General features: G+C 38.0%; 1 long non-coding RNA gene across 1 annotated transcript in view; it reads right to left on the reverse strand.

Moving 5' to 3' along the window:
• LOC116743238 overlaps window positions 1–12,846 on the reverse strand; it is a 243,334-nt gene that overhangs the window by 131,624 nt on the left and 98,864 nt on the right. The window contains exon 3 of the long non-coding RNA XR_004346706.1: window positions 6,188–6,245. This is a non-coding gene — a long non-coding RNA (uncharacterized LOC116743238). The remainder of the gene's footprint in view (window positions 1–6,187; window positions 6,246–12,846) is intronic.

Below are 12,846 nucleotides of genomic sequence, written 5' to 3' on the forward strand. Positions count from 1 at the left end.
TGTTCACCCACCAGGGCAGGTGGGGGCTGGGAGCTGAGGCTCGGGCTTCGGAGGTCAGATCCTAGGGAGAGGACTGGGGTTGGCTGTGTGAACACAGCCTAAAGGGGGCTAGTGCGCCACGGCTAGCTGGGAGGGAGTCCAGGAAAAAGCCTGGACCTGCCTAAGACGTAAGAGACCATTGTTTCACGGTGCGCAAGGAGAGAGGATGCAGGGCACCGCCTAAACGAGCTCCAGAGACGGGCGCAAGCTGTGGCTATCTGCGGGGACACCAGAGACGGGCATGAGACGCTAAGGCTGCTGCTGCAGGCACCAAGAATCCTGTGTGCGAGCACAGGTCACTATCCACACCTCCCCTCCTGGGAGCCTGTGCAGCCGGCCCCTGTCAGAGTCCCGTGATCCAGGGACAACCTCCTTGGGAGAACACACAGTGCGCCTCAGGCTGTTGCAATGTCACTTTGGCCTCTGCCACCGCAGGCTCACCCCCACATTCCATACCCCTCCCTCCCCCTGGCCTGAGTGAGCCAGAGCCCCCTAATCAGCCGCTCCTTTAACCCCCTCCTGCCTGGGCAAACAACAGATGCAAGAGGGTGATCTACATGCAGAGGCAGGGCAAAGGCAAAGCTGAACCCCAGGAGCTGTGAGAACAGAGAAGAGAAAGGGAAATCTCTCCCAGCAGCCTCAGGAGCAGTGGATTAAATCTCCACAATCAACTTGATGTACCCTGCATCTGTGGAATACCTGAAGAGACAACGAATCATCCCAAAATAGAGGCCGTGGACTTTGGTAGCAACTGTAGACTTGGGGTTTGCTGTCTGCGACAGACTAGTTTCTAATTTTTATGTTTATCTTAGTATAGTTTTTAGTGCTTGGTATCATTGGTGGATGTGTTCATTGGTTTGAGTGCTCTCTTCTTTTTTTTTATAACTTTTTTTTTCATTTTAATTTTTTTTTATTTTAATAACTTTATTTTATTTTATTTTTCTTTCTTTTTTTTTCTCCCTTTTCTTCTGAGCAGTGTGGCTGACAGGGTATTGGTGCTCCGGCCGGGCATCAGGCCTGAGCCTCTGAGGTGGGAGAGCCGAGTTAAGGACATTGGACCACCAGAGACCTCCCAGCCCCACATAATATCAATCAGCGAGAGCCCTCCCAGAGATCTCCATCTCAATGCTAAGACCCGGCTCCACTCAGTGAACAGCAAGCTCCAGTGCTGAACACCCCATGCCAAACAACTAGCAAGACAGGAACACAAACCCACCCATTAGCAGAGAGGCTGCCTAAAATCATAATAAATTCACAGACCCCAAAACACACCACTGGACATGGTCCTACACACCAGAAAGACAAGATCCAGTCTCATCCACCAGAACACAGGCACCAGTCCACTCCACCAAGAAGCCTACACAACCCACTGAACGACCTTACCCACTGGGGGCAGACACCAAAAACAACAGGAACTATGAATCTGCAGCCTGTGAAAAGGAGACCCCAAGCACAGTAAGCTAAGCAAAATGAGAAGACAGAGAAATATGCAGCAGATGAAGGAGCAAAGTAAAAAGCCACCAGAACAAACAAATGAAGAGGAAATAGGCAGTCTTCGTGAAAGACAATTCAGAGTAATGATAGTAAAGATAATCCAAAATCTTGGAAATAGAATGGAGAAACTACAAGAAATGTTTAACAAGGACCTAGAAGAACTAAAGAGCAAACAAAAAATGATGATCAATACAATAAATGAAATTAAAAATTCTCTAGAAGGAATCAATAGCAGAATAACTGAGGCAGAAGAATGGATAAGTGACCTGGAAGATAAAATAGTGGAAATAACTACCACAGAGCAGAATAAAGAAAAAAAGAATGAAAAGCATTGAGGACAGTCTCAGAGACCTCTGAGACAACATTAAATGCACCTACATTCGAATTATAGGGCTCCCAGAAGAAGGAGAGAAAAAGAAAGGATCTGAGAAAATATTTGAAGAGATTATAGTTGAAAACTTCCCTAATAGGGGAAAGGAAATAGTTAATCAAGTCCAGGAAGCACAGACAGTCCCATAAAGGATAAATCCAAGGAGAAACACGCCAAGACACATATTAATCAAACTATCAAAAATTAAATACAAAGAAAAAATGTTAAAAGCAGCAAGGGAAAAGCAACAAATAACATACAATGGAATCCCCATAAGGTTAACAGCTGATCTTTCAGCAGAAACTCTGCAAGCCAGAGGGGACTGGCAGGACATATTTAAAGTGATGAAAGGGAAAAACCTACAACCAAGGTTACTCTACCCAGCAAGGATCTTGTTCAGATTCAACGAAAAATTAAAACCTTTACAGACAAGCAAAAGCTAAGAGAATTCAATACCACCAAACCAGCTTTACAACAAATGCTAAAAGAACTTCTCTAGGCAGGAAACACAAGAGAAGGAAAAGGCCTACAATAACGAACCCAAAACAATTAAGAAAATGCTAAGAGGAACATACATATCGATAATTACCTTAAATGAAAATGGATTAAATGCTCTAACCAAAAGACACAGACCAGCTGAATGGATACAAAAACAAGACCCATATATATGCTGTCTACAAGAGACCCACTTCAGACCTAGGGACACATACAGACTGAAAGTGAGGAGATAGAAAAAGATATTCCATGCAAATGGAAATCAAAAGAAAGCTGGAGTAACAATTCTCATATCAGACAAAATAGACTTTAAAACAAAGATTATTACGAGAGACAAAGAAGGACACTACATAATGATCAAGGGATCAATCCAAGAAGAAGATATAACAATTGTAAATATTTATGCACCCAACATAGGAGCACCTCAATACATAAGGCAAATGCTAACAGCCATAAAAGGGGAAATCAACAGTAACAGAATCACAGTAGGGGACTTTAACACCCCACTTTCACCAATGGACAGATCATCCAAAATGAAAATAAATAAGGAAACACAAGCTTTAAGTGATACATTAAACAAGATGCACTTAATTGATATTTATAGGACATTCCATCCAAAAACAACAGAATACACTTTCTTCTCAAGTGCTCATGGAACATTCTCCAGGATAGATCATATCTGGGGTCACAAATCAAGCCTTGGTAATTTAAGAAAACTGAAATCATATCAAGTATCTTTTTTGACCAGAATGCTATGAGACTAGATATCAATTACAGGAAAAAAATCTGTAAAAAATAAAAACACATGGGGCCTAAATGATACACTATTTAATAACCAAGAGATCACTGAAGAAATCAAAGAGGAAATCAAAAAAAATCTAGAAACAAGTGACAGTGAAAACACGATGACCCAAAACCTATGTGATGCAGCAAAAGCAGTTCTAAGAGGGAAATTTACAGCAATACAATCTTACCTCAAGAAACAAGACACACCTCAAATAAACAACCTAACCTCACACCTAAAGCAATTACAAAAAGAAGAACAAAACAAACCCCCAAAGTTAGCAGAAGGAAAGAAATCATAAACATTAGATCAGAAAGAAATGAAAAAGAAGGAAACAATAGCAAAGATCAATAAAACTAAAAGCTGGTTCTTTCAGAAGATAAACAAAATTGAGAAACCTTTAGCTAGAATCATCAAAAAAAAAAAAAAAAGGAGAAGACTCAAATCAATAGAATTAGAAATGAAAAAGGAGAAGTAACAACTGACACTGCAGAAATACAAAGGATCATGAGAGATTACTACAAGCAACTGTATACCAATAAAATGGACAACCTCGAAGAAATGGACAAATTCTTAGAAAAGCACAACCTTCCGAGACTGAACCAGGAAGAATTAGAAGATATGAACAGACCAATCACAAGCACTGAAATTGAAACTGTGATAAAAAACCTTCCAACAAACAAAAGCCCAGGACCAAATGGCTTCACAGGCAAATTCTATCAAACATTTAGAGAAGAGATAACACCTATCCTTCTCAAACTCTTCCAAAACATAGCAGAGGGAGGAACACTCCCAAACGCATTCTACAAGGCCACCATCACCCTGATACCAAAACCAGACAAAGATGTCACAAAAAAAGAAAACTACAGATCAATATCACTGATGAACATAGATGCAAAAGTCCTCAACAAAATACTAGCAAACAGAATCCAACAGCACATTAAAAGGATCATACACCGTGATCAAGTGGGGTTTATCCCAGGAATGCAGGGATTCTTCAACATAAGCAAATTAATCAATGATACACCATATTAACAAATTGAAGGATAAAAACCATATGATCATCTCAATAGATGCAGAAAAAGCTTTTAACAAAATTCAACACCGATTTATGATAAAAACTCTCCAAAAGTAGTCATCGAGGGAACTTACCTCAACATAATAAAGGCCTTATATGACAAACCCACAGCCAAAATCATCGTTCTCAATGGTGAAAAACTGAAACCATAGAAGGTTAAATTTGCATGGGTAAAAGGTAATGAATATAACTGTTTCACTAATTGTGTGCTGTATGGGGAGTTCCTAAAGAATTGCCAATGCCCCTGCTATCTGTGACATGTCTTTATTTATTAGAACCCTGGTGCTGCTTTGCCTGTTATTAGACAACAACAGTACAGTGTGATTAGTCATATTTTCAGTTATTTTTAAAATGTTAACTTAGGCACAATTTCTTTCATTTGAATCTGGCATCTTCTAAGCCAGTGGTTTTCAATTGGAGATTTGCATTATTCACCTATGGTGTTATATTCACATACAGATGTTTAGGACCTACTTCAGCTCACTAAATCTCTTTACTTGATATTCTTGATATATTCTAGGTACACTCTTACTTTATTCTTGGTATATTGCGTCAGGATTATTATATATCACAAGATTTTTCTCTGAAATGATTATGTTTATTCATTTTATAAATTAGATTGTCATGTTCACTGTGTTCTTTGAAAATAGGTCTATTAGGTTTATAGATATTTTGTCTAAAGTAGTTTTTGACTGAATTTATGATCTTGTTCTGAAGGCCACAGAAACAACCAAATATTTTTGTCACTTTCGTTATTTTTAAAGTGGACTCTCATCAGATCTTTCACCTTGAAACTTACCAGTAATAGGTTAACCACAGCAATTTTAAGTCTCTTGTCTTCTACAGAGAGTTTTGTTTTACACTTGTGCTTTCCTGAAAGCACCCGCAATAAGCTACAGGCCAGAGTGCTTCATCTTCAATGAAGTAGGAGCATCTCAGAGCCTGTGAAAAGGATTATACCAGGTACTTCAGGGAACAGGCTTCTGATAGCACCATCTGAACAACTTTGATCACGAATCATCAGGGAAATACTAGTCAAAACCACAATGAGATATCACCTCACACCTGTCAGAATGGCTATCATTAAAAAGATAAGAAATAACAAGTATTAGCAAAGATATAGAGAAAATGGAACCCTTGTGCACTCTTGAGGGGAATGTAAATTGGTACAGCCACTATGGAAAACAGTATGGAGGTTCCTAAAAAAATTAAAAACATAACTACAATATAACACAGAAATTCCACTCTTGGGTATTTGTCTGAAGAAAACAAAAACACTAATTTGAAAAGATATATGCACCCCTATGTTCATTGCAGCATTATTTACAATAGTCAAGATATGGAAGCAACCTAAGTGACCATCAACAGATAAGTGGATAAAGAAGATGCAGTGTGTGTATATATATATATATATATATATATATATATATATATATACACACACATACACACACACACACACACACAAAATGGAATATTACTCAGCTATAAAAAAGAATGAAATCTTGCCACTTGCTACAACATGGATGGACTTAGAGCATATTATGCTAAGTGAAATAATTCAGACAGAGGAAGACAAATACTGTTTGACACTACTTATATATGGGATCTAAAAAATAAAACAAATGAATAAATATATCAAAACAGAAATAGACTCATAGATACAGAGAACAAACTAGTGGTTGCCAGAGGGGAGGGGGTTGGGCAAAATAGGTGAAAGGGATTAAAATGTATGAACTACCAGCTATAAAATGGAATAAGTCATAGGGATGTAATGTACAGCATAGGGAATATAGTCAATAATATAATAACTTTGTATGGTACATAACCTATAAAAATATCAAATCACTATGTTGTATACTTGAAACAAATATAATACTGTAAGTCAACTATAGTTAAAAAAAAGGAAACAACTTTGAGAACCTACCAGTGTGATGAATCAGGATTCCCAGAACTGTAGTCCAGAAGCAGTTGGAGTCAGATGTCTGCTAAGTGAAGATAAAACAGAACGAGAACTAATGACCCAGGACTGAATGAACTGATGAGAGATAACTGTGATTTTTTGCTGGAATATTGTTGCTGTTTTAATTTCCTATTTTTGTATATACAAGGAAGCACTTTTGCTTTCTTCTTAAGTGATGACTCATAACAGTTGAGTAGACTCTGCCTTTATAAAATGAAATAAAACACTTGTAAATGATATCTTACTCTCCCTAAGCCCTCAAGAATTTGGAATCACATATTGAGAACATTTTTAATGTAGCCAGTCCTATCAATTTTCTTCATAGTTTGAAAAACCTTCTCCATGCCAGAGTCAGATAAACATTTACCTAGAGTGATTTCTAGTTCACTTAAAAGTTGATTGGTTTGTTTTTAACTTAACGAGTGTTATGTTTGGGTGAGTTATTTCAGGATGACTATTTAGTTTGTTCAACTTGCAATGTACTAAATTTTTAAGTAGCTAGATACTACATTTTTATATTTATAAATCACTTTCAACTCAAAAAACAGCACTCCCCACAACATGGAACAATTTCCAGGAACTGTAGGCTGAAGAAATTGTGATGCTCTCACCCTTGTTCTGCCCCTACACTCATATGTCAAAGCCAAACTATAGCTAAGTATATAAAGTTACTATAAGGTTCTAATTTTTTGTGTGATGAATACATTTTTTTTTTTTTAACATGTGAAGTTGCCAAGTAAAGAGTCTTGATGGCTTCAAACGTCACTTTCAGTTCAAAGAGAAAAACTAAGACCCAGATGTATTATCCTTTATAAGCCTTTATCAGTGGATGGGCAGTTCACAGTTGCCAGAAACAATTCTGACCCTATTTTTATTTAGAAAGAAGTACCAAAAGAATATATAGAGTACATAATTAAATATTTGTTAGATAATGATGTCCCCCCAATAGCCGATAGGGTGTAAAGGAAAATTTTTTTCTCTACTCACAACACCTTTTACATCAAATATGTGAGTTTTTCTCTCACTTTAAGCAATTTCCCAACTCTCTGGATACCATGGGGTTACCCTACAACTCAGTTCTGACACTAACTATCTAGAGTTAATGCAGACCCCACAGGTTAAGGGCTCAGCTCCAAAAGATTACCCTCCACTTCAGACGTCAATCCCAAATCCAGATGGTCACCTGTACTACTAACCAACTGGCTGTAAATCATAGATTCCTACGGCCTCCTCCTCAACTTTGCTAATTATCCACAACTGCTCACAGAATTCAGGAAAACACTTGCTTATGTTTCTCTGTTTATTATTAAGGATATTGTAAACGATACAGATGAAGAGCTGTATAGAGATACCTAATTAGGCATCCAAGAGGAGCTTCTGTCCCACAGAGATTGGGTGCATCACCTTCCTGGCACATGGTTGCTTTCACCAACCAGAAGTCTCTATAAACCCTGTTGTTTAGAGTTTTTTTGGAAGCTTCCTTTCCTACATAGGCACGATTGATCAAACCATTGACCTCTGGTGATTAAGTCAATTTCCAAAAGTCCTTATCTTCTTCTGGGAGGTTGGAAGGTGGGGCTAAAAGATCCAACCATCTGATTACAGGCCCCCATCCTCCAAGAGTCACCTTATTAGCATAAACTCAGGTGTGGTTGAAAGGGGCTTATTGTGAATAACAAAACATGCTCCTCTCAGCCTTATCACTCAGGAAATTACAAGGGTTTTAGAAGCTCTGTGCCAGGAACCAAGGACAAAATCAAATATATGTCTCTTTTATATAACAATATCACAGGGTGTGAAACAAACATTTAGTTGAAACAATTATAAAAGGTATAATGAAAACATATGCCAGAGATCACTTCAAGTAAGGACAGTTGATATACTTAATTACTCATACATGAATCAACAGCTTTTCAAATCTTTTCTAGAAGAATAATAAGTAAAAATAACAACTACTACTAGGACCAGGAGCAATCTTCACTCAGTCCCTCATTTTTAATGATATAACTGAGGACTATTCAATCATTGGCGATATAGCAAGAAGTATGTTTCACATCCATTTGAAATAATCCAGAGCTATGCATTGTTTGGGGAACAAAACGTACCATGACAAAATATGTCTCTGTGGCTTGATGATTATTTGGGGCTGGTTGTTTTTAAGAAACAAAAGGGTCTCCTCCCCTTAACTGCCTAAAAGAATTTATATAAAAGGCCTGTTCCAAGAAGACCTATCACCATAGATTACTAAAGTGTAATATGAACTAGGTGTGGTAGACTAGGGGAAACTTAGTAGTCTGATCAAAGTGTTATATGCGCTCCATTGTCTCTGTGTGGCCCGGAAAACATTTGTTTGCCAAACCTTTGCTTTTTTTCATTGCCAGCTAAAAAGTGTCACTCGTCATCGGGTTCTGCAACAATGGAGTCACCAGCCACTGCAGCCGCTGACCTTCAACACACCCTGAAAGGCGTTCAGGGAGGATATCAGAACGAGGGACTCTGTCCTCTGGGAAAAGCTGGCATTCTGCCAGCCTTCAGATAGATCTTTTCAGGAGAAGATTTATGAGTCCGATATCTTGGATGGTCTCATATCTAGAAAAGCACTAAAATCATTCATGGAGACCTCTGCTCCTCGTGACTAGCAGCAACCTTCTGCCAACATGTGTGCTTGATTACATGTATACTCCCTTCTCTAAAATCACATATATACAGACCTCCTCCTATACCTCCTCTGTACCTCTTTGGAGCGGTTCCTCAGAGCCATCTGAGAGGCTGTCTCCCTGGCTATTGCCCTCATTTTGCCCCAAATAAAACTTAACTCACAACTCTTACATTGTGCATGCTTTTTTCCGCAATCGACATCATCTGCCTGTAAATTGCCTCCCTTCCCTTTGAAGTCCCAAACCCATACCTGCTTCTCCTTCTCTCCGATGGTATATAAGCTTCAATTGCCTGACTCATATTCTTATGGAGCCTCTGTACATACATAACTAAATTTGATTTTCTCCTATTATCTCTCTCATTTCAATTTAATTCTTAGACCAGCCAGAAGAACCTAGAAGGGTAGAGGAAAGTATTTTTCCTCCCCCAAAGCATGCACTTTGAAAATCTGATGGACAGGAAAATAAAGGGGAGGAAACACTAGTACAGTAGAATGGTTTTCCCAAGACTCCTGAAAGGCTTTGGTGCTTATAAGGAAGTACACCTACCATAGAGTAAAAAGGTAATGGGGCGAATTACTGAAAGGTAATGAGGAGACACCAATGCTGTGACAATGCCCTTCAAAGTCACCAATTCACTCCTTGAACTAAAACCTAGCAAGTGAAATAACAGTGAACAGGAGGACCCCAGGAATTGACGGGCAAATACGCACTTGCAGGCAACACACAATGAATTCTGCACCGGGAGGAATGTTTGGGGTACTCATTTGCATGTTGGTTACCAGGAAGTTCTTTCAGTTCACAGTCATTTTAAAGCACTCCTTGTCAGAGCCTGGGAATGCACTGAAGGGTCTGACCAAAGGTGAACTGGCAATGAGTTAGTTCTCTTCTGTAACCCATAGGAGACAACGTGCCTTCTATTGGGAACTTATATATTCTTTTTACATGTTTATCACGCAAACAGAGCAGAGCCTCTGACTACTGGACTACTACTGTCTCTCTTGTTAAAGACAAGTCCTCTGACCACGTTGACCCCATTTCTGCCTTAATCTCTGGATTCTGATGTTGTAGAGCCTCCAACCGAGCTCCCCACCTCGGAGAGAGTGATATCTCACTCTTCTGTTACTGCATCTGCTTCCTATTTATAAAGGGTGAGCCTTCAGAAAAGCAACGTTTCTTCCTTTAATCCACAGCAATATTTATTGCTTCAGGGCAATTCCAGTCTTGTCCTCTGGCAAGCTCCATTTAAACAGGCAAAGCAAATGCATTTTCTCTCCTTCATGTGAAAAAGGTTGTGGCTAACAGGATTCTGTTGCTGACAAGTGTAGCCATTTTAATTATTTTGAGACAAAAATAAACAAAAAAGATAATCTTAAAGTCAAGAGTCCCCTCTAGAAATTTCTTTCTCATGGCATCTTTGCAATCAGCACAATTTAGCTTCCATCCTCACTGTTTTTTAAGTGCCTACTAAGTGCTTGTTGTGGTTAGAGTGCCCACCTCTGCCCTTTAGTCACCAACACTTACCAGAATAAAGACACAAAGCAGGTCTGTACAATAATTACATTCAGCACTTTCTAAATCTCATAAATGGATACAGTATTCTCCTTAAGTACAGAGTACCAGGAAGGCTATAGGTTGTATGATGGAGAATAGAGATGCAAACCAGGATGATGTGCTTATAAATAGGATGGAACAGAGGCAGTGATAACATCTCTTTTCTTTGGACTAAGGGAATGCTTTATAATGATGGCCAGATCTTTGCAATGAATACAAATGAAATAGGAGAGCCCCCAACTATTTGTCTCTTTGGTGTATACAAGGCTAGTTCTTCCAAAATGTGGTCTTAATAGTGGAATAACTATTTGAGGTATGCTGGTATAATGGACTTCATCAGTCTCATTTCAACATGGATCTATTACCAACTATACTCAGAGGGTCCTCTGCAGTTAAATTCTGGCTACTTTTACTAGCGACACTCAAAAGGCAACAATGATGTGGTCTGTCAACCTCACAATCAAGGACTGTGCAGAGAAAATACATAAAAGTAGCTCAGTAGATCACGTGATGATTTTTTATGCACAATAAACTGCAAATAGCCACCTCCTTAGGGAATGCCTAGTTGTGTATCTATTGCTTTTAATCCCACCTAGCTCCTTTTAGTATATTAGTTCTGCTTCACACTGGAGAAATGCAAACATTTTTTGGCATGCAAACAACAGTAAATCACATCTTCTTTCACTTTTATAGCTCAATGCAAATATTTAACATTTATCTCATGTTTCTTATTATCAAAGCACCTGCTATCATGTGAGAGACACAGATTTTAGTTTTACTCACTATATAGAGGAATAAGTCAAAATACAAAGAGAAAAGTAACGTTGTACATACAGTTTACGACACAGTTGAAATTTGAATTCAGAATTCGTAAGGTACATTCTTCTCATAAATGTAGGTATAGCACATAGAACTCTTAGCCAATGAAAACCATAGAATGAGTACTCACTACTTAGGGAAAAGTGTGAACCTTGTAAATGTCTTATCAGTATCTTTTCCTAGAAATCATTTGCTTCCATATTCTTCACAAAATGGCCTGAACAGAAAAACTGATGACATAATTATTTAAGATCTTTGAAACAGTTGAAGAGAATCTGATGAATGGATTAAAAATTCTGTCATCTTTATGAGTATCACTACTGTAATTTGGTTATATGTGGAGTTTTTATTGAGCATTATTAATCATTCTTAAATGCAAAGACAGAAGATTCAGATATTTTTAAAAGTTATCTCTTAATGTTTGCCAGGCCACAGAAACTACTAAAATATCAGGGTTTTTAAAATATTGATGGTAATTAGAATGAGTATACATGTAGATCAAAAGAAACAAAATTTCCATAAAGCTAATATCTTTAAATACTTCACTAAATATCAAAATACTGAGTTATTTGAAATCATATTTCTTGGAAGCTAGTTGTTTACTGAGAAGAAAATCTAATCTAAGACACTGACCATTTAATTTTGGTATCAAGTCACCTCCTTTTTTAAGGCAAAGTCCAGTCCAAAGTCACTGTGATTTCAAACTCTAGAGAGAAATCAATCCCAATTGAAAACTACAGTGTTTTACACTACCTTATTTTGTAGAAAATACATCTTAAATTTTATAGGTTGATCGGAAAGCAATGTGTTTGTGAAAGACCTGGAATAAATACTAGAGCAGATAGAAACAAAGAAATGGGGTTTACTATCATACATTGAATAAGTGATGGGCTTTGACTGCCTTTTTTTTTTCTGATTCAAAATTTTAAACACATTTCAGTTCAACTTTGACTAAAATAACATAATCAGTTTCTCTGCTTTTATTTTGGTTCCCTATCATTGCCAGTATTTCTAGGTGTGATGAGAAATAGAACTTTACAGACAAATTACAACATGACAGGGTACAGAAGAAATAAGATGGTTGTGGATCCCAGAGGAAGGGTCCAAGTTGAATAGCATGAAGGGATTGGGTTGGGAGAGAAACAAAGAAAACTGAACAAAGGGACATGTCTTAATCAGAGCACATTTAGAAATGTGAATTTACTCAAGGTAGCATAAATAAAGAGGGATCTCACAGGTTTCAAGAAAATGAAATCCAAGTTCACGCAGGGCTGGGAGTTGGAATGGAAGAAGAGGATCAAGATTGCTCTGCATCCCTCAAAGCCGCATGGCTTCCCTCCATTCTTCTTCTCTATTCTGGCCTCTAGTTTTCTAGCTCTGTCTTCAAAACTATTATTTACTCTTTCTTGAATCATTTTTTTAAAATTGTTGAATGCTTCATTTATTTCATGTATTTTTTTAATATCTTTATTGGAGTATAATTGCTTTACAATGGTGTGTTAGTTTCTGCTGTACAACAAAGTGAATCAGCTATACATACACATATACCCCCATATCCCCTCCCTCTTGAGCCTCCCTCCCACCCTCCCTATC

The sequence above is a fragment of the Phocoena sinus genome, chromosome 18 (assembly GCF_008692025.1).
Source record: "Phocoena sinus isolate mPhoSin1 chromosome 18, mPhoSin1.pri, whole genome shotgun sequence".
In the NCBI taxonomy this organism is placed as follows: Eukaryota; Metazoa; Chordata; class Mammalia; order Artiodactyla; family Phocoenidae; genus Phocoena; species Phocoena sinus.